The sequence below is a fragment of the Leucoraja erinacea genome, chromosome 30 (assembly GCF_028641065.1).
Source record: "Leucoraja erinacea ecotype New England chromosome 30, Leri_hhj_1, whole genome shotgun sequence".
NCBI lineage: Eukaryota > Metazoa > Chordata > Chondrichthyes > Rajiformes > Rajidae > Leucoraja > Leucoraja erinaceus.
In genome coordinates this window covers 15,721,428-15,747,214 of record NC_073406.1, presented here as the reverse complement: position 1 = coordinate 15,747,214, position 25,787 = coordinate 15,721,428, and the positions used below count along the sequence as shown (strand labels likewise).

At 40.2% G+C, this 25,787-nt stretch overlaps 1 protein-coding gene across 2 annotated transcripts in view; it reads left to right on the top strand.

Moving 5' to 3' along the window:
- Positions 1-713: 713 nt before the first annotated feature.
- LOC129711690 (guanine nucleotide-binding protein G(I)/G(S)/G(T) subunit beta-1) overlaps positions 714-25,787 on the top strand; it is a 55,492-nt gene continuing 30,418 nt past the window's right edge. Inside the window, exon 1 of one of the 2 annotated variants that reach the window (XM_055659543.1) lies at positions 714-1,012. The gene's annotated coding sequence lies outside the window, so the exon portion shown is untranslated. The remainder of the gene's footprint in view (positions 1,013-25,787) is intronic. The other variant, XM_055659542.1, reaches the window with a different exon arrangement.

Genomic DNA, 25,787 nt, shown 5'->3' with positions numbered 1-25,787 from the left:
AAGGTTGGGAAATGCAGGGTTAGTGGGCCCAGTGGTATGCCGGAAGGGCTGCGAGGTTGATCAGCCGGCAGAGGCTGCTGCTAGGAATGTACCCTGACCTGGAGTTTAATCCAAGTAAGTGCACAGTGTTGCATTTTGGAAAGTCAAATATCAGGGGGAAATATATAGTTAATGACGAGACACATAACAGCATTGATGTACAGAACAATCTTGGGGTCCAAATGTCTAAAGCTCTCTGAAAGTGACAGCACAAGTGACATGCAGCATCTCTGGAGAACATGGATAGGTGATGTTTCAGATAGAAAGCCCTTCATTAGATTGATTATGGGGGAGGGACAGGGGGAGAGAAATCTGGGAGAGAGAGGCAGGACAAAGTGTGGACACGGGCAAGGGGGGTGGTTGATGGTTGGAGCATGGGGGGGGGGGGTGTGGAGGGAAGAATGTGGGGGGTGGGTGAAAGTAGGGGAGAAATGGGTGGGAGTCTAGATGGGGCACGAGCACTTGCTCTGAGCAAATACCTCCAGAGCACTAGGGGCCGCTGTTGCCGCCACCCGGGCACACGTGACCCGCCAACACCCTCCGCTGTGCGAGTGCGTCAGGGCCGGCGGACGCGCGCGCGCGTGCACTGGTCCTGAGCCGAACGCGGTGCGCGCGCGTGCACGAGTGTACGTGCGCGCGGGGGCTCGAGGCGCGAGAGCGTGGGGTTTCCCGAGCTGCGAGCAGGGGCGAGTGCCGCACCGCGCCCATCCCGCCGGAGCCACTGTCTCCGTGTAATGGCCGCCGCCCGCCGCGCCTAGTCTAGTCCGCCTCAAGTCGCCGCCACATCGAGCCGGGCAGACAGACAGAACCAGCCGCACGTACCGCGCAGCCTTCACTTCACCCCTACCTGCACCGCAGTGCTCACAGCCGACGCCGAGGAGGAACGAAAGCCACAGCGCAGTCGGCCCCGAAGCGCGACGGTTGGCGCCGAGCCCCGGGCCGAGAGCGGTCAATGTGAGCGGCAGCCCGCCGGGTGAGTGAGGGCGGAGAGGCAGGGGCAGGCCGCGTGTGGGGGAGGCCGTCGCCATTGGGGGGTCTGTCTCGGTGTGGGGTACAACTGGGGATGTGGGGGTAGGGATCGGCTGTGTGTGGATGGGATGCCGCCCTCCCTCCTCCCTCCCTCATGAATGGATCCCCCGCCCTGGGCCCACACGGCAAACATGGCGCTTGCCGCCGCCGCCCAGCTTCCCTCCTTTCCTTTATTCCCGATTTGGGGCTCCGGGACCGGTCCGACGTCCAGTGGTCGGTCGAGCCGGACGCTGCCTGGCTGGGTAGCTGCTGTTGAAGCCCCATCACAACGGGGGGGCTGTGACCGTGGCGTCGCCCACGGGCTTGGCCAGTCTCTGTCTCCCGACTGAGCCATCGCGATCGGGACTCGGGGACTGTTGTATGGGAATATCTCCATCTTCATGTAAGAAGGAGTCGTGCCTTGCCCTGTGTTTGCCTTGTTAAAACTAGGTGGGGTCTAAGATTAGGAAAGGATTTTCTTTACATCCGTGTAACATACACTGACGACCAAAGACGTTTCATGAAATGCCGAGTTGACGGCTTGAATTGGGTAATAGGAAATAGACAGGTGGGGTCCTGCTGCATTTAAACCAGTCCTTTCTGTGTCTGAAATTGCATTACAATGTACTAGAAATTTCACGTATGCTTCACATAATTAAAGTCCAAAAAGCGAACACAAGGTATATTGCTGGATAATTGTTCTTGATCTCTGCTTGATGCATACACTAAAAGGTGGTTATACATATACAGGGATAATTTTAGAAAATAAATCTAACATTTGAAACACAATTGACTTGTTTATTTTCCTTCCTCATTCCCTTGGATGTATCACTTGCCACCTCTAACTACTACCTATGTGATCCACCCCTAACTACTACCTATGTGATCTGCTTTTGTAAAGCATTTTTTTAGGTGGTCACTTGGATATTCCAAGTGATTTATTTCCTTTTCCCATAACTTATAAGTACAACGACTGGGATTATGAGAAAAGATGGTGTTAACACTTCATTAAATATATTTGTGTCCAGTTTATACCATTTATGAGACCAGATAATTATGTTAATGTTGAGATATTTTATATCATCTTCAGTATCAGAAGGGGATACAAAAGACTGACCTGTAGACTTGGTTTCAAGCCATCGACTTGACATATTTTTTGCTGCAAAATGTGTTCAGTATTAAATTGTCATCTGTAATTATGATTCTCACTCAAAAAATCCTGTTAATCCAAATTAATTATAACATTTGGATATAGTTTGGAGGATAAATCAAAGCCATGGAATGTTGCTCCCAGCTGATAATTGGAATTTGTAGTACATGGAATTAAAATACTCAAACTTTGATATACCAGGACGTAGCACAAGTAGTTTTAATGCAGAGTCTTAATTTTCCAAAAATGGAATGGAAACTATTCTTTCCTCCATCTTCGCCAAGAATCTGTGGTGCGTATATAGTTTTCTGGAAATTTTCTTTGTAGATGTTCACAACACGTTTTGACATATTTAAATTATGTATTATATACACACAGTAGTCTACCATTTGCTGATTTCAAAAGTATTGGTAAAGAGTGCTCAAAACCATTTGCAATTATTCAATAAAATTATAGCATAGGAAGGCAGCATTGCAGTCTGTCTGCAAGCCATAAAGGGATCTTTTGGGGCAAATTCCACTTCTGAGCGCTTGGTTTGTATCTTTATAGGTTGATGAGAGTTTTGTGCTGAGAGTTTCAGGTTCCATATTTTCCAGGCAGCAGCTTCCTGAATCTCATTCTATGGTGAAACAAATTTATTTATCTTTCTATCAATAGCCTTAATTTTATGCCACCCTTGTTATTGATCTCCTGAAGGATGGAAATACCCTTCAGCCCAACTCATCCAGACCGATCTAAGATCATCTCATTTACCCACAACCTCAACATTTCCGATCTATTGACATTTCTAATCACTCCTTTTAACTGCTTTGTTTTGTGAATAATATCCACTTCTGCATTCATGGTGTTAATAATATGTTCTATATCTAAAATGATTCTTTGTCTTATTTTATTTAGATTTTTGTGACTATAATGTATTCAGTAGGGTTTTTGTCTTGATTTAACAGAATAGTTGTATATGCATTTTTTAAAACATCTTTTGGGTCTTTATTTATCTCCTTTTGCGAATATTTGGCTTCCCTAAATTACTAATTCCACTAATACAATTTTATCCTCAAATGTGGTATCGCGCACTTGTCAGTGATAATTTCTTCTGATCCAGCTTGTTCTTTATTCAGTGTGGTCATTGATTTCAGTTGATTTTTTTTCTTATCACAGGGTTACTTATTTTTTATTAAATAACAGATGACTTGGAGTTTGGCAAAAACATGAAACGTCTGTGATGCCCAGGAGTGTTCAGCTGGTTTCTGAACTTGGGAGTATGTTGAAACCTCAAATCTGTTTTTATATTACTGTTTTGAGTTTATTCACTCTTGCTATTGGCAAATAAAAAAATCATTTTTATATTTGGATGCCAATGTGGTGGGCTGTTTTCCTCTTTAAATTACATTGCTAGGGTGTTCCAGGTTACATTTATCCCAAAATGTTGAGACACCATAGTGTAACCTGGAAGCGGCGACAATCTAGCTCCATGGATCTGTTCCACCATTCAGCTGATTGAAGCCAGTTTTGCCTTTAGCTTTATCTTCCTATCTTTGATCCATATCTCTTTATGAAGGCATTGAATAACATTATTATTCTGTCTAATTTCAATCAATTTGGGAGCTGCTGCTTTATGAGAGAAAATTCCAGATTTCCACTACTGTGAAAAGGTGTTTCCTGTTTATTCCTGATTTGATTTTAACCATTTAATCCTTGACTATTGTAAGTTGATGCATTTCTCCATTCGTATCTAATCTTTTTGAGTACTGGACCCCAAAACTAAACAGTGCTGTATATTGGGCACTAATTTCTTAACGTCACCCATTCCTTCTCTCCAGAGATGCTGCCTGTCCTGCTGAGTTACTCCAGCAATTTGTATCTATCTTTGGTTTAAACTAGCATCTGCAGTTCCTTCCTACACATTCCTACTGATTTGTTAATGATGGATTGCTAATCAATGGAATATAAGTTCAGTTCTCGATATAGTGAGTCGAAATGAGAATTGGAATTTTTAAGAATACACAGAAGCAGACATAAAACTACCCTGAAATAAGTCTGCTTCGACAGACTTGGTCAGCCGCCCCTCTTCCTCTCTCCTTGGGCTTAAGGCTATCTGAAACTCTTGTGTCCATAATCTAGCATATACAGAATTTCTTCACCTCTGCTTCCTGAAATATGTTTGTCTTCTTAAATTTCTCATCCATATTTTTAAACTGCTTCATTAGTTCCTCCATTTCAGTAACATTCTTCAAGTCAGCAATCTTGTACATTTGTACATCATTGATTTTAATTATAACACCGTTGTCCACTTTACATTCAGCTACTGTGGCCTGGGGGTTTAGAATTGTCACAAATTCCCTCTTCCACCGCACCCTTGCAAGAGGCTCCGAAACCATGACTTTGCTTAACAATTTGTCATCTGATGAGTAGCTACTTGTGTAGTTTGGTCTTTTAAAAGATAATACTTCAATGTGGTATCTGCAGTGCTTTTATTAGTTGCAATATATATATGAATACAAACTGTTGTATGGAAGGGAATCTGGTCTGGCCTATTTCCTTCTCTGGTCTCTCCTAACTCCTCCGTGTGGAAATTAACTTCATTGTATCAATTGAATGTAGCTAACAACGGTTAATGATTGCTGGCCTTGCCATTCACTTGATCTTACAGCCTCAACATGAATTCTGAACCTGCATGATTCTTGGGTGGGGAGGGTGTTAAAAGTCACTTCTATGTTTTTTTACAATGTGAAATGTAGGCTGGAGTTATTGATTTGGATGTGCAGGTTTGAGATTTTTTGCATGTTTAAGGTAACTTCATAGTTAAAATTCCAAACATCGAGACAAAATACCAGTAAAGGTTTTTTCCTTTCTTTAGCAAGGTGAACATGTGACTTTCCACAGTGACAAAATGGGATTATTCTTTGGCCATCAACCCATGTGAACCACATGTTCCAATGTGAGTTGGCAGGAGGAGTGTTATATTTGTATCGAGTATGTGGGAAGTAAAATGACCTTAAAACAAAGTCTGCTGTTTTTACAGCAGTTGCATCTCAGTTACAGACCATAACACAGAAATTAGGGCTTCTATTATCCTTCTAGGCTGTTAGTACTGAATGTACATATGCTGCCATCTAAATCTGCTCAATAAAAAGTACCTTCTAGATTAGGCAGGATATCGTTTAATCCTGATTATATCAATTCATTTGCAGTATATCATTTCAAGCTTATCCTGTTTTCCAAAATGGCATTACTTGCAATGCTGTGATGCTTTCAGTCTCCAGTTCCATTAAAAGTGCATTAATTTTAAGAAGCTGATTATTATGGAACAATTTGTTATATTACAGATGTCCTTGTTTTTCTATGGGCGTCTGTGCCAGGGGAGATGTTTTTCCGCCTGAATCAGGGAGGTGGTTAGCTCACTTGTTAGTGTAGTGTTTCCACCGGGAGCAAATGAGCTATTGTCAGCACTGCAGGAAATGGATGGCGGTTCCAGGCTTTCTATCTGCGTGCCATTATTTGAAGTTATTTGAGGCCATTTATTGTGGCATTAATGCATTAATGGGTTTTTATTATAAACATAAGTTGATGGAGGCTGAAATAAATACAGATGTTGGACTCCCTCAAGCTGCTTCAAGTTTTAAATATTCCAGAATTAAGTACTTTAATTTAAGGTCCTATGATTTCTTGTCCTTTTCTGACGCGCATTAAATGCCAGTTAGCCAAGAGCATTAATGTCTGTTTTGTATTTGTTGCAACTTAGAATTTAGTTTGTCCTTGATATATATTTAATTGTTTTCATAATAACTTTAACTGTGGTTTGTCATGAAAATGTTTCAAACAATGTGGCTAATGAGAAATAAAAGAAAATCAACATAAAAGGAACAAACTACATTTTGACGTTTAAGCATTGAGCCTCTGAGGTAATTTTTTTTTTGTCCTTCCTCTATCTAGTCGGTCATTCTTTGGGAAGTGCTAACATTTGTGTTACAGCACTTTTTTGGCAAACATAACATTGAAGATTAGGAAAGGAGAAGCAACCATTTTGATTTAGCGCAAGTTAATTTGCATTTCCGGAACATTCATTCAAAGTGCAGTTCTTTTTGGACATTTTTTGCAATTTATTGGTTATATAACCGTGTATCCAATTCTTAATGATACTTGGCTAATTTGATTTTTTTTGCCTGTAGATATGAAATTAATGAATTAGGTTATTAATTAGGAGCAGCATCTCTTGCCCTTTTTGAATTTTTTTAAAGTCCACTCTATTAGTCGTATTTTTATCTGTGGAATGTACACACAAGGATGAAAAATATTTATTGAGATCTTTAGTTCCCCCGAGAACATTGAGTCTGGAGGAACATGGGGACTGGTGGCCAGCATAGGTCAGACCAGAGGGTATGGTTGGGAATGATCTTTCCTCGAATTGGTGAATAAACCGTCTGCTTTCAAAATGATCGCATTTACTGAATCATATTTGCTGCTGAGATATGTTTAATACTGCTCCTCTCTTCCCTATAATTAAGTCCACTGCTATAATTTGTAGTTTGCTCTGTCCATTATCGAAAATGCACCATACTACATGGTTAAGTCACAATATTGTTTGCTACAACGCTGTGCATTTTTGTATATTGGAAGTCAGTGCCATGTGTTCTCACTGCTATTGAATCCGATCTAATTATGCACAAAGGTTGTGCATTAGATTTCAAGGTATGAAATGGTGAACCATGACTACTGAGCCTTTTCCTTACTGTCAGGTGCTATGTTGATTTGGGCCCATGTTGGTGCTAAGATATATAATCAGTGAGCATCTTGATTTCTGGAATATTTGACAAGTAATTATAAGTTCTTAATATTTTGTTTCAAGTTAGAGCTGATCATGGTGAACTGGTCTGGCTCAATCAATAGTAACTAGAATATCAGCCAGAGATATGTGCAAGAAGGATGCAGATGCTGGTTTAAACAGAAGACGACACAAACGACTGGAGTAACTCAGCAGGACAGGCAGCATCTCTGGAGAGAAGGAATGGGTGATGTTTTAGGTTGAGACCCTTCTTCAGACATTGGATTCCATGCAAGATTCAGGTCGAGAACCCTTCTTCAGCCAGAGATAATTACATATCATGCATGCTGTGCTTCAAGTATCCATTTTTGCAAAGGATGTGGCAAACTAAGACATTGTATGGAGGGAAATATAGTTTAAAAAAAATGTTTTCAGCTTTACATTTTGAATCAATGAGGAAAATGCAAGTTAAAGGGCATAACTGCAAATATTGGTTCTGATATTAAGGTGTAGCCATGACAACTGGAAACCTTAAAGATAATATGTCATTTGATTGTTCTGAATTTCTATAGAGTAAAGGTCAAACTAAATTTAATAAGTTTGAACAGGCATTTTAGCAACCTTGAATTTGTGTTGAATGCAGAGCAATGTGTGCATTTAATCTTGAGATTGTTATAGTGCTTATGTAAAAGAGTAGGTATTTTATATTTAATTTCCAGAGGAATTGTAACTTAAAGTATCGGTGTGTCAGTAACTCTCTATGGACTTTAAAAATGTTGCAAGCTATTACATTAGTATTTGGGTTCATGCAGAAAGTACTGATCAAAATTATTTATTGCCATTCAAAAAGATTTCTAATCTATCATTTGAAAGAAACGCTTTGTGTAAATTGTTTTGAAGCCCTTGGTGTGAATTGTGTACCGTCTGCTTAGATGTGATGGGTGTGGCTTCCTTGAATCTGCAGGGGGAAAAACTATCTTCAGAATGAAATGTATTTTTCTTCCACTGCAGATAAGATATCTGATCAAATTTGATTTAGCTCGTGTAACAAACCAGAAATCTGAAAGAGAAATTCTGGTAATGTTTAACAAAACTACTGTTACATTTTATTTGCTGAACTTGTATTTTTTTTTAAACCATTTTTGGATTTTATTTTATTTTTTACTATTGGATATTACTATTTGAAAACAGAAAATATTCATGTAGTTCTTAATTATTAACTGAAGGATTAACAGAATTTTACATTAAAAATAGAATAAACTACTTAACCAGTTCAGAATATTTTGACGGCCAGAGGTTGAATCTTCCTAGTCATGGTGGCGCAGTGGTAGAGTTGCTGCCATAGCGAATGCAGCGCCGGAGACCTAGGTCCGATCCCGACTACGGGTGCTTGTCTGTACGGCGTTTGTACGTTGTCCCCGTGACTTCCATGGGTTTTGCTTCGAGAACTTTGGTTTCAGGAGTAAAATTAAGTATTTGAGATTATAGCAATATTTAACTAACAGTTCTTTGTGGGTGCTAGTAAAGGTAATTTCAGATTTGCTATTGTCGAATGCATCAGATGAATATCTGGGTTGCTATTGCAACTTCAGTCTCAAACTCAGTACTGGGGATGGTGATCTGGAAAAAATATTGTCAAGACTGGAATGTATTGTTTGAGATATTATGTAAGCTGGGATTGCTTTGTTCGGAGAAGAAGTATACAATTAGACCTCGATGGGTGAGGACAAATATAGGACTTGAGCAATGAACCTCCTCCACTAAAGAGTGGCGGGGACCTTGAATTTGCAATTTAAAAAATTGATAAACTCTTCATCACATTTTGAAGATATCTGAATGAGCTCTCTATGATGTAGCACATAGTAGTATGGACCAAAGTGGAATTAACCTAATGATCATAACCATGGGCATTTATTGGCCAAATATCTATCTCCTGTATCATATTTTTGAAAAAGAGCTTTAAACTTTCATGTTCTCAATGCTCCCAAAATAGTAGTGGCGTTAACATCAAAAAGGCCCATCAACTGGTATAGAAGAAATTGCGCTATGAATTTCTATTCACCAGAATTTGCTGTACAATTTGCATCACCTTATTGTCAGCTAATTCTCTGCCACCAATGTGGTTTGAAATTGCTGCATTTGCACATTAATTGCCAATTAGCTTGCTGCAGAAAGTATGGCTCTGGCTACAAGATAATTACCTTTGCTGATAAGGTTTGTTATTGCAGTGGTACTCAACCTCTGGGGCAAAAGGGAACAGTTGAAGCTGCAGGCCCATTTCTATAAGTAGTAATTGAGATTTTAATTTTTATCGCTTTTAACTTTATTTCAATTCAATCCATCTTTTCTTTTTAATTCACCTGCTCAATGGTACTTGATTTGACTAGTTTACCTGACTGTCTTTTTTTTAATCTCAGTGCAAATCTTTGTATTCACCAAGACTCTGTTGCCATATTTTCTACTTACGCATTATCAGCAATTTTATGGGGCAGAAAATTTGGTGGCAACGGGTGAAGAGAATATTTATAACGGGAAACTCAATGTTGAGCAAAATCTAGGTCATGGCCTGAAAAAATGAATTTAATCTGAAGACATTTATTCTTATTTATTTTATGCTAACATTTTAGAATTTTGCTGATGGGCACAAGTCTTGAATGTTGTTGCCTTACATTAGAGCAATTTGTTTTCATGATTGTCCAAATTAAGAAAACAACTTTTCATTTACTTTTCCTGTGTGCGAGTGACAGCTGCAGCATTAACACATGTTTCACACATGTTAGAAAAGTATTTTATCATGAAATGCGGTCAAGACTTCCTGAAGATTTGCATTTATAAAATGTTTTAAGACTTTGATCCTGCTTATTACTAAACTGCCAAATCATAATTTTTAGTCTGAATGGAAAGCAAAAGACAAAATTTTGAACTGCACAGCCTTTTCGGAAAAATGACGATCAAAAGTCTACATGTCTCTGGATGGGGAAGAAATAATAGACATGTCAAAGAGCCTGACTGGAATTAGCATTGTAATTATTAATCTCTACACTGGATGTCAGGGCAATAACAACACGTTGTACTCTTTTTAATGTACTTTACCTGGTGCGTAAATCTTAAAGATTATTTGATAAATATTATTGCTCTTTGTAGCTTCCACTGTGCTTGGATGTTCTCTTTAAGTTATTATGGATCGGATTTCTCAAGAATTAATGCATAGTTGTGCTCTGTGATGCTTGGTTTCATGTTGAGGGCACAAGATCCAGAAATAGAATGAGAAGTGGGTTGGTTGAACTACACCCCCTGCAACTCCTTAATAAGATTGAGCAGTACAAGCATAAGCTGATTGTGAGAGGACCAATGTGATATAAAGGGATTCAGATAATAACATCATAAAAGGAATTGAGGATTGTGCCAGACTAGAAATAAACTGATGATTGAAAGCATTTTGTAAGTGTGTATTAACAAAGAAAGAGTGGGTATATTTCTAATGATACTATGTTACTCTTCCATATTTATCTTCAGACGTAAAAATGTAGTATTAATTATTTTAAGATGGGCTCTGAGATGGTTACCCGACTCAAGGATTCTTTCATATGTGTAACGAATAATTGAGGTTATCAATGCCTAATTTAGTCTTTGAACAAATTCTATACTTGTAGTTTTGTATTCAAGTTGAAATGTTATCTAGTTTCTTTGCTTTCCTCTTTATTAGAGTTAAGGACAGGCATTTTAATGAGGTGAAAAAAAATAACATTGTATGTTACATTTTACTATTAATGAGTGTCAATCCATTTTGTACGGTTTCTATTGAGACAGAAAAGTCTTGCTCAAAATAAATGTAAAGTTAAACTTTCCATCAAACTGCACATTGAACAAGTGTTTTCACAAAGTTCAATGCAAAAAGCCAGAGTAAAGTTGACCCCATGTTACAGTGTTGGTGGAGGTGGTTGCATTCCTAGAAAGCTGTCCATTTTGTGATTTTTCCATAACGCAATTCCGCATCTCCATATGCATCAAGGGAGTTAAAAAATATAACTTGCATTGACCTATTCACAAATTACACAAGAACTTTATTCCATATCTCAGATTTTTAGTGATTTGAAAATTCTGGCGTGGAGATTTTCCAGAACCTGAATGGCTATAACATGGGATTCACCTATATTTAAGTAAATTAAGCTTGGCAGTCTGAATTTAGTGCTAAAGGGCATGGGTCACTGTGAGCAGCTCCTACTTATAAAATGTACCCTCCATATAATACACCATTTAAAAAAAGTAATGTTTCAATGTGAGGCTGGCATTCTCACTGGTGCAGCTGAATTGCTGTTGTGCTTTGAGACAAAGAAAATGGAAATAATTGGTGGTGTAACAATGTTAGAAAGCAGAAGTAATCCATTTTCCAAAATTGATAGTGACTGATTTTGCCCTAGTACAAATTTAATAAAAATCTGACAAATAAATAATCTGTTTTACAGTATTGTTTTATTAGTAAATTTGAAATTAGAATTATTTTAATTGTACTAAAATCCCACAATTATGAAAAATTTGCAGTCTTGTGTTTACTTGGATTCGATGTATTAAACAGCTATCAGTAATTTAAATAACCAATTGAGAGTTTTAACTTTGCCTCATAAATTGACTTAATGAGCTTCAACATAAAATAGATACAGACTACCCAAGTTATTACATACCTCTTTATAACAGATCTCTATTGTAGCAAATTAAATTTGTTTTTTATTGGGAACATGGACAATGTTTGCTGTTTCACGAGTGACCGCTAAGTGGTTGGAGTGAATCTTGGCTCGGTCTCTGTTCGCCTGACTTGTTTAGTGTATGATTATTGGCTGTCTATATATTTACTCCACTTACTTGATTATAGGGAACACCATTCTTCTCCCACCCCCGATGGTCTGTTATAACAACAGGCTATCTGTATACTAACCTACAATTCTTAAACATCAGTTTGTTGAAATGTTGTGAGATTACAAATCGGTTGGAGGGATCTAGGTATTGTACATGAATCACAAGTTGGAAGTACAGGTGCACAACCTTTTATCCGAAAGCCTTGGGACCAGACACTTGTCGGATTTCGGACATTTTCGGATTTCCAAATGGAAGATTTTTAGCGTAGATTAGGTAGGTAATCATTGTAAAAATGTTAGTCAGTTGGTTTGGAGGGATTTTATGTGGTGGGGGGTGAAGGGGGAAACTTTAATTCTTAGTCCCCTACCTGGTCGGCGACTCCCAACATCGCGGAGCTGGGGGCTCCGTCCGGCCGCGGGCGGCGCCGGTTGTAGCTCCTACCCCTGGCTCCAAATCCAGCGCCGCCCGCGGCCGGACACCCGCAGCCCCAGCTCGGCGAATGTTGGGAGTCGGCAGCCACAGCGCTCGCACGGCGACCCGGTAAGGCATTGCCCGCTCCCCGCTGGTATCCCAGCGTTGCGACGCCGCTGACTCCCAACATCGCGGAGCTGGGGCTGCGGGCGTTGTCTGTAGTTGGAAAAAACAAATGATATCGTGTTTCCACGTGGGGCTGGCGGTGGACAGTTTAGAGCGCCTCGCAGCCAGGGGTAGAGTTAAACAGACCCAGTTCGCATAACTGAAACTCGTTTCTCCTCAACTGAAATGCAACATCCTGATGGGTCGGAGCTACAAACGGTTCGCCGCCCGCGACACGTTATGACGCCCGCAGCCTTTGGACAGCGCTTGCGGAGCTTACTGCTTATAGCGACGGCGACCTGGTAAGGCATTTGACCGCTTCCTCGCCTCTCCGACCAGGTAGGGGACTAAGAATTAAAGTTTCCCCCTTCACTTCCCCCCCCCCCCCCTCCTTTTTTTGTTAAACATCTATTTCCTGTTTTGTTTTTTTAATTTCCCTCTTACCATTCCCGTACTTTATCGATAGCTTCTATGACCCGCTTGATGTCATATTTCGCCCTGCTCCTCGAAGATCTTATAGCGAACTTTGCTGCTCCTGGTCTCGGCCCACACCGATCTGCCGGACATGCTGTGTGTGTGTGTGTGTTTGTTTGGCGGAGCGCCGGCACCAAGAACGCGAAGACAAACGGACGAAAGCAATGATCATAGAGCGGAATAGGTGACCAAAGGTCTTTGTAGGTGACATTTCGGGTCGAGACTCTTCCTCAGACTGAGTCAGGGGAAAGAGGAGCAAGAGAGAAGAAGGGTCTCGACCCGAAATGTCCACCTATGCTGCTCTATGATCGTTGCCTTCGTTCACTCGCTCTTGCTCCCAAACAAACAGCATGTCCGGCAGATCGGTGCGGGCCGAGACCAGGAGCCGGGCGAAGGATGACATCAAACGGGTCATGGCAGCTATCGAAAAAGTCGACCCGAAATATCACCTAGTCCTCTCCAGAGATGCTGCCTGATCCGCTGATTTACTGCTACCTTTGGTGTCCGTCTTCGGTTTAAACCAGCACCTGCAATTCCTCCCTGTACAAGGTATGTGCCGTTTAAAAAGTAAATTAAAAAAACACATTTAAAAACACATAAACTGTTCCACGGCAACGTTGCGAGAGGCATAACTGAAGTCGGGTCGGGGTTACTGAAATGACAGAAGTTACGCTTCGTGCGTACTACACCTCAGTCCATTGTATTTCGCAGGAGTGGACCGTCTTGCTCGCTATAAGATCTTTGCTCCCTCGCACCCTACCATCCATTGTCCTTCACTAATTGGTGCTCCCAAAATGTAGCAATTGGCTTAATGGTAAGGAGGCTGGAGTTTAGCAATGAGGAAATGTTGTTACATCAATAGGATTGAGCTCCCATCTTTGTGTATTATACACAGTTTGTTCTTATTTAAGAGAGGATTATACTAGCACCGGAGATGGTCCTATTATGTGGCTATAACTTTATGACTCAATTTGAACTGGTGGGGAGAATATCGAACTAGGGTATGTAGTTACAAGATAAGGGTGTGAACATTTACAACTACAGGTCCACCAAAGGTACAGGTCCACCAATGATTTTCTGGCACCCTTGGTTCCAGAGCTTTTCTGGATTATCTGTTTTGCTGAATCGGCAGAGGTCAAGGCCTCGGGAGTCCGATGGTCCACCAAAGCCACCAAGATTGCTGCTCGCAAAGTCAGCTTCGGAAGTCAGTTATGGGAAATGATCGGCTGGGCCAGAGTTCCAGAGCCCCAGCGGCAGGGGGAATTTGACCCGCCAATCAGCTATGGGAAAGTTCTGCTGGCTCCGACCAGGCCGGAGTTCCAGAACCCAGGCAGATGAGTATAAATACGACCGGCTTAAAGGAGGTGCCAGCCACCAGTTTACAGAAAATCGGCGGTGGACTTGTATGTGGAAACTTTTTTTTTAAAAGGTGGCAAATCTCTAGGATTTTGTATTCCAGAAGTAGATCATTTGGGGACATTATGGGGAAACGGCAAGAGGCAGATCAACCATGATATTGAATAGCATCAGGCTTGAGGAACAGGGGGCTGAACATTCCTTTCTTTGTTCTTGTGTTTCAATTAAACTATTGATATTTCACTTTAAAAGTTTAGGAGGAGCTAAGTCACTGTAACCTCCAGAAAGAGATCTGCATGCTATTGTAAATGTCCTTGAAAGATAGAAGCTTTTTTCAGCTTTTCTTGGTGCTGTATTGCACAATCCATCCATAGAGAATTTGAGTATCAAATCAGTCCCTCCAATGGCACACGGAGAAAACACTGCACATTGTATTATAGGCTGTAAAAGGCAAAATACATTTTAAATGCCTTTGAATGTCAAAGATTAAAAATCAGTTCAAACTTATTTTAAGTAAAGCCAAAACAATTAAACAATGAGTTTATCAAATTCTCCTTTGCTTCACAATCCTATAATGCTCATTTAAATCATCAGAATCAAGAATCCTGAGGCCATCCTAATCTTGCATAGAATCCAATGTCTGAAACATAGAAAATAGGTGCAGGAGGAGGCCCTTCGAGCCAGCACCGCCATTCATTGTGATCATTGCTGATCATCCCCTATCAATAACCTGTGCCTGCCTTCTCCCCATATCCCTTGACTCCACAAGCCCCTAGAGCTCTATCTAACTCTCTCTTAAATCCATCCAGTGACTTGGCCTCCACTGCCCTCTGTGGCAAGGAATTCCATAAATTCACAACTCTCTGGGTGAAAACGTTTTTCCCCACCTCAGTCTTAAATGACCTCCCCTTTATTTTAAGACTGGCCCCTGGTTCTGGACTCGCCCAACATTGGGAACATTTTCCCTGCATCTAGCTTGTCCAGTCCTTTTATAATTTTATATATTTCTATAAGATAACAGCCTAGTCTTTTCAATCTTTCCTCATATGACAGTCCCACCATCCCAGGGATCAATCTCATGAACCTACGCTGCACTGCCTCAATCACAAGGATGTCCTTCTTCAAATTAGGAGACCAAAACTGTACACAACACTCCAGATGTGGTCTCGCCAGAGCCCCATACAACTGCAGAAGAATCTCTTTACTGCTATACTGAAATCCTCTTGTTATTAAAGCCAACATTCCATTAGCTTTCTTCACTGCCTGCTTTCAGTGACCGGTGTACAAGGACGCCCAGGTCTCGCTGCACCTCCCCCTAACCTAACCCCATTGAGATAATAATCTGCCCCCTTGTTTTTGGCGCCAAAGTGGATAACCTCACATTTATCTATATTATACTGCATCTGCCACGCATCTGCCCACTCACTCAACCTGTCCAGGTCACCCTGCAACCTCCTAACATCCTCTTCACTGTTCACACTGCCACGCAGCTTTGTGTCATCCGCAAACTTGCTAGTGTTGCTCCTAATTCCCTCTTCTAAATCGTTAATATATATGGTAAACAGTTGCAGCCCCAACACCGAGCCTTGCGGCACTCCACTCGCCACTACCTGCCATTCTGAAAAGGACCCGTTCACTCTTACTCTTTGCTTCCGGCCTGCCACTCCTTTCTTGAAAAGTGGGATAACATTAGCTGTACTCCAATCCACAGGAACTGATCCTGAATCTATTGAACATTGGAAAATGATCACCAATGCGTCCACTATTTCTAGAGCCACCTCCCTGAGTACCCTGGGATGCAGGCCATCAGGTCCAGGGGATTTATCATCCTTCAGTCCCATTAGCCTACCCAATACTATTTCTCGCCTAATGAAAGTGTCTTTCAGTTCCTCTACCCCCTGAGATCCTCTGTCCTCCAGTACATCTGGGAGATTGTTTGTGTCTTCCTTAGTGAAGACAGATCCAAAGTACCTATTCAACTATTCTGCCATTTCCTTGTTGCCCATAATAATTTCACCCGTGTCTGCCTTCCAGGGACCCACATTTGACTTTGCTACTTTTTTTCCCTTAACATATCTAAAGAAGCTTTTACTGTCATTCGTTATATTCCTGGCCAGCTTCCCTTCGTACTTCATCTTTTCAGCCCTTATTGCCAGTTATGTTTCCTTCTGTTGTCCTATGAAAGTTTCCCAATCCTCTGGCATCCGGCTACTCTTTGCTGTGTTATACATGAAGACGGGTCTCGACCCGAAGCATCACCCATTCCTTCTCTCCAGAGATGCTGCCTGTCCTGCTGAGTTACTCCAGCTTTTTGTGTTTACTAATAGATTCTTGACAGCTAGTGGCCAATAAGTCTGGATCTTCCACATTCTGGACGAGCTACCTAATAAATTAAAATAATTCTCTTTGGTCTTGATGGCCGTTATCATTGAGGCTTTAGAAATTATTTATCCGGTTGGGTGACTAATAGCTCACTGTATGAAGAGGCTCATTAAAATATGTTGCTTAAGTTCAGTTTCCAGAGTTTATTAGAATGGGCAAGAAATGTATTTGGCGATAAGTGGCTATGTATTTGAGGATGAAAGAGTCATGTATCCACACTGCATATTGGGTAGTGCCTCAAATTTAATGAAACTGGTTCTTGAGTCATTTGACATTTCATGTAGCATGGGAATGCAAGTTTTATGCCATCTCTGTCCATGGAACTGTTTCAAGGGTAAATGGACATGCTGAACTTTTATTGATTAGTTTCACTGGCATTTTTAGTTTGGCTTTATCTTGTGGCTTTTATCCATCCTTGTCTTCCCCTTTTCAAAGTAAGCACTTCTTGAGATCTGAAGAGACTGCAGATGAAGGAATCTGGAGCAAAAAAAACAAAGATCTGTTACTTAAATACTACCACTGCTGTTGTGTATACAATACCAAACATCAAGTAATCTCATAATTAACCATAAAGTATCCTGCTGTTACATCTTTGTCTGTAACGCATCTTTCTTGGTCAATAATGTTTATAAGATTAGAATCAAGGTGTACACGTGCTTATATCTTTTAACCTGCAATTACCATGCCCCAGTGGATCTATCTAACATGCAGATTGGTTGATGTAAAACATGGCTCTTTCATTCTCAACTACATATCTACTTCATTCCAACTATATTTTCTTGTCCAAATGCCCATACTAATAAAATCGAACTGAACTTAAGCATCCCATTTAAATGTGGCATTGTATAATCAATGTCCAAAAATATAATTTGAGCCTCTTCGAAGTTGGAATTTTTTTTTTGACTTCCTGTTCAATTTCATGCAGCTGTCTAATTGTTTAATTTAATAGTCATAGTTGTTAAATTAAAAGTAATCCATGGAATCATATTCAGATTCTACCGTAACATGTGAAATTTAAATTCAGTTAACCTGCAACTTTTAGAACATAACCAGCCCTAAGTAACAACGACAAAATTACTGGGATGGTTGTAAAGCTCCATCTGCTTCACCAGTATTGTGAAGGAGAAGATATCTATCTTTCTGTTCTAGCCTATATAGAGCTGCAGCAATGTGGTTGACTCCTAAATGCCACCTGACATTACTTAGCAAGTAATTCTCTACAGGGGCTGGCTATTGGTGATGTACTATAAATGTTAGCTGTGGCCGTGATGCAATTTTTAAAAAATGGTACTGAAACATTTGTCACATCCCCATAATCTAGGTCAGTTGAGAATGTATCTTGTTTTTATATAGTATCTTTGCAACCAGTGAAAATGATTTTAAGTGCAGTCAGTGTTGAAGTAAATGTCAGGAATTCACTTGTGATTAGCTTTTAACACACCATCCTCCGTGGATTATCTCTGGATTTTTGCCATTTCAACAATGTTCCCTTACTGGACGTAACTTATTTTCCCCTCTATTATGCATTCCATAAAGACAATTGCAATTGATTTTTTCATCAACTTGACCAGTGGGCTGAGGAATGGCAGATGGAGTTTAATTCAGACAAATGCGAGGTGTTGCATTTTAGGAAGTCAATCTAGGGTAGGACTTGCACTGTAAATGGTAGCGCTCTAGCAGTTATATAGAAAAGAGACCTGGTGGTGCAGTTACATAGTTTGAAAGTGGTGATAGGGTTAAACATGATTGCCTTCGGCTAGGGTATTGAGTTATAGGGATATTGTGTCCAGCTGTACAGGTGACTGGTATGGCCACATTTGGAGCATGTGTACAGATATGGTCGCTCTGGTTTTGGAAGAATGAAGACTGAAATGTTGAGAAATTCTTCAGAAGTTGGCGAATCATTCCATTTGTTAAGCTATAAGTTGATCACTATAAGTTGCGGTAAGCTATTGTTGGTTAGACTCAAAATGGAGATTGATTTCTGGATACTAGATGAATCAATGCATTCAGGGATAGTGTGGAGGATCAACCATGATCTCTTTGCAGTGGATGAGCAGGCCTGAGTGGCCTATTCCCATTTATTTCTCTTGATAGAGTATACAGGACCTTGCTTTCATATCTCATCTGAAAATGGTTCATTTGACAGCACAGTGATCCCTTTTCAAAAAAAATATTTTCAATCAGATACGTTAAAATCTTAAACAATTAGTTGGAAAATAATCTTAACATTTTAAATGCAGATTTTTGCAGGTGGCAACTCCATACAGATGTTGTGTAACCAACAGTATACACCCTCACTGTTGCTGTTGTAAAGGACCTTTGTTTCTATGAGATGACACCATGAATTCATGCACACTGAAATGTCAGTTCAAGCTACAAAATAAATTGCCGTTATTCAGCCATTGTTTGCTCCTAACTGAATGTTGATGCAAAAATTACAATAATTTTCTTATTTCAAAGACTAAATTGCCAAGTTTAGAAATAAAGGATACATAGGAACCTGCATATCGAAAGAGAGACATATTTATATAGCATCGTTTACTCCCCCTTCAGGACATCACAAAGCAGACTGCAGCTTGTACATTTCGAAAGATAGACACAATGCTGGAGTAGCTCAGCGGGTCATCTCTGGAGAAAATAGATAGGTGATGTTTTGCGTCGGGACCCTTCACATTGATTGTAGAGAGGAAGAAGTGCAAGCAGGAAAAGGCTTTTGGAATATGGTTCAATGTTGTGGCGGTTAGTTAATGTAGATCACACATTCGTATGGTAGCACGATAATGTCTTGCCTAATTATCTGTTCTAGTCGAGTTAGTGGGTAAATATTGATCAGTTCATAAATTACAAATTTGCTCTTTTTGCATCCACCTGAAGGCATTCAAGATCTCAATTTAATGTTATGGATGGTTGAAATTAAATCTTGCCTCAAATCCTTGAGTTTGAAATTCCTTCCAGTGCTAATAAAAACAGAAGCTTTCAAAATATGCAGTCTTATTGGAAAACAAGAAACTGCAGATGCTGGAATCTGCAGCAAAAAAATAAATTGCTGTAGGAATTTCAGTACAATCAGTATTAAGAGTGGGGTGAGACAGTGTTAAGAGGGTGAGCTGGTAGATAATGGGTGTAACCAGGTAAGGTAGGGAATAATGACAGATGTCAATGGGGGGGGGGAGTCGTTTTGAGACTGACTGACAGGTGGAAACAGGCAAGAGGAAAAAATGGGCAGATGGAATAGTTTTTTGCAGGTGGGGGCGGGAAGGTGGAGTCGGAGATGGGAAGATGATTTGGAACCAGTTAAGTGAGGAATGATGGACAGATGGGGAGGGTAGGAGTATGAACAGATATGGACGGGTATGCGTGTGATGATCAAATGGAACCAGCTTGGAGAAAGATAACAAAGCTAGATAATGGGCAATCGACTGATAGGAATGGGCAATGAACACTAGATATGTGTACCTAAACCTGGAAAATGTTACGTTAGTACCATTGATGTGCTGTTCTAGTTTGCATTTAGCTTTTCTGTGGTAGTGAAGAAGACTGAAGGCAGGCTAATATGCGAAGGTGAGTTGAAATGATATACAACAAGATGGTCACTGCACACTGCCTTTGCTCTGCAAAACAGACTCCTAGTCTGGGCCTTTGATTTTGCCAATGTAGAGGGATCCAATTTGAAGGAACTGAGTACAGGAGACGAGGTTGGAGGGCATGAAGGTTAGATCCATGTGAATCACTGCCTCAGCTACAGTGCATTCAGAAATTATTCAGACCCCTTCACTTTTTCCACATTTTGTTATGTTACAGCTTTATTTTAAAATTGATTAAATACTTTTTTTTTATCATCAATCTACACACAATACCCCAGAATGAAGAAGTGAAAACGGGTGTTCAGAAATTTTTGCAAAGTAATTAATAAGAAATAACTGAAATATCACATTTACATAAGTATTCAGACCCTTTGCTATGACACTTAAAATTTAGCTTAGGTTCATCCTGTTGCCATTGATTATCCTTGAGTTGTTTCTACAACCTGATTGGAGTTCACCAGTGGTAAATTAAAGTGATTGGACATGATTTGGAAAGACACACACCTGTCTATATAAGGTCGCACAGTTGACAGTGCATGTCAGTGCAAAAACCAAGCCATGAAGACGAAGGAATTGTCTGTAGACCTCCAACATAGGATTATGTTAAGACACAGATCTGGGGAAAGGTATAAAACAATTTCGAAGAGAACAGTGGCCTCCGTAATTCTTAAATGGAAGGACCTTTGAACCACAAGGACGCTTCAAAGAGCTGGCCACCCAGCCAAACTGAGCAATTGAGGGAGAAAGGTCTTAGTCAGGGTGATGACCAAGAACCCAGTGGTCATTCTGACAGAGCTCCAGAGTTCCTCTGTGAAGATGGGAGAACCTTCCAGAAGGACAATTATATCTGCAGCACTCCACTAATCAGGCCTTTATGGTAGAGTGACAGACGGAAGCCACTCCTCAGTAAAAGGCACATGGCACATGGAGTTTGCCAAAAGGCACCTAAAGGACTCTCAGACCATGAGAAACAAGATTCTCTGGTCTGATGAAACCGATTGAACACTTTGGCCTGAATGCCAAGCATCACGTCGGGAGGAAACCAGGTACCGCTCATCACCTGGCCAATACCAGACTTATGGTGCAGCATGGTGGTGGAAGCGTCATGCTGTTGGGATGTTTTTTCAGCGGCAGAAACTGGGAGACTAGTCAGGATCGAGGGAAAGGTGAACAGAGCAAAGTACAGAGAGATCCTTGATGAAAACCTGTTCAAGAGCATTCTGGACCTCAGACTGGGGCGGAGGTTCACCTTTCAACAGGACAACGACCCTAAGCACACAGCCAGGATGACGCAGGAGTGGCTTTGTGACAAGTCTGTGAATGTCCTTGAGTGGCCCAGCCAGAGCCCAGACTTGAAACCGATAGAACATCTCTTGAGGAACCTGAAAATAGCAGTGCATCGATGCTCCCCATCCAACCTGACAGAGCTTGAGAGGATCTGCAGAGAAGAATGGGAGAAATTACCCAAATACAGGTGTGACAAGCTTGTGGCGTCATACCCAAGTAGACTTGAGGCTGTAATCGCTGCCAGAGGTGCCTCAACGAATTACTGAGTAACGGGTCTGAATACTTCTGTAAATATGATATTTCAGTTATTTCTTTTTTATTACTTTGCAAAAAATTCTAAACACCTGTTTTCACTTTTTTATTATGGGGTATTGTGTAGATTGATGATAAAAAAAATTAATCAATTTTAGAATAAGGCTGTAACGTAACAAAATGTGGAAAAAGGGAAGGGGTCTGAATACTTTCTGAATGCACTGTAAAAGGACTGTTTAGGTCTCTAGATGATGGTGGTGTTGGGGCAAATGTTGCACCTTCTACAGTTGCATGGGAAAATAGTTTTTTCGTGCTGACTGATGAAGCAAAATGGCTTAGTTTTTTAGGGGAAAATGGGAAGTGTTTTTTGCTGAAGCATGCCTTTGGAACCGCAGAATCACTTGTAGTATGTTGCAGCTGAAAAGGAGCATGGTGTTTGTGTTCATGGTAAACTTTTATTAGTCAAGTACACTCATTATTTCATCTGTTTATTTAATTACAGTGCAGGAATTTTTGAAATGTATAGAATTTTTTTTTAGTTTAATGGACAAATAAAGTTGTGTGGAAAGCAAAGCTTGCAAAGCTCAAAATAGCTGGCTATCAAGAATTTTCTGACATTTAAAGCACCTCTAAAGATTAATACGAGTATATAGGAATACAGACCACATTCGGATCCACAATTTAAAATGGTGCAAGCACAAGGGGCTGAGTGACCAACTTTTCCTTTTTCATGTTTTTCTATGTACACTTTATCAGAAGCTTTTTCTGATAATAGTTTAGCTGCTTGTCCTTTGTTTCTCCTGGCTTCCCTCAAATGTCTCTTCAACCCACTGCATCCTCCTTCATCCATATCCTCTTTATATAAAGATCCAACTCATCTTCATGTGCATTCTGATGCACGTTTTTTATCTCTGTGGACCTTTGCAGTGCTCCTGCCCTATCAGTCTGTGTATTTTGTGTTGTATGAGCTAAAATTTCTACAGTAACTGTTTGGAAGATTATAATTTAGCCTCTCAAACTCTTGTCATTAACTCCATTAATTTCCTATGTCATAGATTGAATCACACTGCTATTATTGGAGCATCCTAATCAATACTGAAGAGTTTACTATCTTTAACTTTTAATCATACTCTCCTCAGTAATAAGATCTATCTCAGCCTATTGGATCAGAAATCTTGGTTCATCATCGGGCTGCGGTTTTGCTGCTCGGGTACTGAGTTGCCATCTTCCACTCGCCATTAACTGAAGTAAGGATAATTTATTTTTAAACACCAGTATCTGAGATCTCATGAATAGCAGGTTCACGCCTCAAATTACCAATTTATCTCTACTATTTAGTTAACTAATCTTATATGCTAACATATTATCTTTAACCGTGTGGTGCTGCACGATGGCAGCATCGTTAACAGACTGTCTCGTCCTTTTCTTCTTTTGTTTTTAGTTTGTTGTTAAATGTATGTTTTAGTGCATCTTTAATCTTGTATTATGTGGGGTGGTGGGGGAAACTTTTTTTTATCTCTTTCCTTGACGGAGATGTGACTTTTTCCGTATCGTATCTCTGTTCGTACTGCGGCTTAACATCGTGGAGCTGGCGGCCTCTTGCTGGGGATCGACTTCGGGAGCTCCAACCGCAGGAGCCTGCGGACATAACATCGTGGATCTCGCGGTCCCTTGGTTAGGGACCGACTTCGGGAGCTCCAAGCCGCAGGAGCTTCGACCGTCCCAATGCGGGAGCTTCGATCGCCCCGACTGCGGATGGTTCGACTGCTCCGTCCGCGGGAGAAAAGGAGGGAAGAAGATAAGACTTTATTGCCTTCCATCACAGTGTGCTATGGTGGATGTTTATGTTGATTTTTATGTAGTTGTGTGGCTTGCTGCTTTTTTGGTATGATGAACTCTTGTTTTCCTGATTACCATTGGCAAGATCCCTTGCTATGTTTTACATTCTCTGGGATGCTAAACCTACCTGCTATTGGCACCCCATTGCTTTTATTCTCTGTACCTACACATCTTACTGGTTTAGAAGTTCCTTCAGCCACTGACTTTTTAAAAACTAATTGCAACTTAATTACCGTAGACCACTTTGAGAATCATAGATACGTGAAGGCGCTTTTTGTTTAGTTCTTTGATAGGGGTCCATGTTTTCATTTGATGGGTGTCACTGGGTTATCATTTTAAATGTATATAAATGTAAGTAGGGGTATTAATAGTAATGCAGAAAATATTTTTTATTATTCAGGCAAGCATTTCTCCCTTGACCAATGTTACCAAAATAAAACTAACTGATCCTGTTTGATATTGGTTCATTATTTCTAATTCCTGTTCTTATTCAAAATTTCTGGGGGGGGGGTTTATGTATCCAATTTGGCTGCAAAATTGTCTACAGAAATGAATTGTCCAAAGTAGCTCCTACATTACAAAGTGCCCAAGGATATCACAAGGTATTAGGGTGGTATATTAAAGCACAAATCCTCATAATAGTTCAGGGCTGGGAAGTTATCTTTGAGGAGTAATTTGCACTGTTTCATCACTGAAGTTTTATATTGCATTGCATATTTTAGTCTACAAAATTAGATTTTTTTTTTGGCAAACATGCAACTGTTTCTACTAATTCCATGATTGTACATTTTGAGATTTACTTTATGCAGTTCCTATTTTCTGTAGATTGACACAAAAAAACTGGAGTAACTGGAGAGAAGGAATAGGTGACGTTTTGGGTCGAGCCCCTTCTTCAGACCCCATTTCCTATTGCAGTTATTAATGCCCTTTTAATTGTATTACAAAAGAAAACATTTGCCTGTGAATTTTTGATTCAGTAACCCTTACAAGATGTTTTTTTTATACCAAATATATTTGTCTTTTCTGATTGATCTCCCAGTGTTGAGATATAATTTGATAGTTTCCAAATAGCACTTTCCAAATGACAATGGCTTTATTTTTAGCGAAGGATGGCATGACATTGGGGTTAATATCTCTGACGATTAAAAAAATGTAATCTGTTTTGAGATTACTGCAAGAGCTCTAATGGACAACCATATACTTGTATTTTTGAATAATGTGATTTTGAAATAGTTTAATGACTGCTGAAAGCGAGAAAATAAATGTCAAATTTACCCAAATAATAATTTTTTCCCCGTTTTAAATTCTTCAAGGATTTTTAATTACTGTTTGTCATCTTTGCACTCTATCTAACAGTCATATCTGTTCTGAATTTTGAGCCAAAGGGTGAATTTGTCTGGAGAGAGAAAAGCTTTGCTCACTAGGCAATTTAATAGATGCAGGAGTAGCCCAATCCCTTGCCTGCTGTGCCATTCAGTAAGATCGTAGCTGCTTTGCTTGAACTAATCCCATATCCCTTGATTATCTTAATACCTTAAGATCCATTGGCGTCATTCTTGAATATAGAATTTGCACCTTTGCAACCCACTCGGGAAGAGAATTCCAAAGATTCATAATTTTCTGAGCGAATAAATTTCTTCCCTTCTATCCTGAATGGTCATCTTCTCAGATGACCTTCTATCTTGAATGGTCATCTTCTGAGATTGTAACGGGTAATACTATATATCCTAGACAATGGAACTTCATCCTAACATCTTGTTAAAGACAATAAAAAGCACTAACCTTAATCCTGCTGCTTGCAATGATCACACTCGTTTTGCTTTCAAGATTGCATGGGAAATAAAGCTGGTCACAAAATGTCTGTGTCATAGCATCTGGAGGGAAATCTCTGAATTAATAACTTTGGCAAAATTAGCAGTTTCTTTCAAACATGTTTTTTTAATCTGTTTCAGCCATGCTACTTTACTCTAAATGTTCCTACCATCACTTCCTGCATGGATGTGATTGTTCAGTAATATGCACATTTTGAAAGTCACATACAACATTCTATAAGCAAAATTAATTCTGTGTGTTTGCTGGGTCAGAGAATCAATTGAAAGAGGTCACTCAGACCATCTCATCCATGCCCATGCTGCACAAGATGCCCATCTAAACTGGTCTTATTTGCCTACCTAACTATAGCAGACAATCAGATGAAACAAACACTATCCCCACCCCCCTG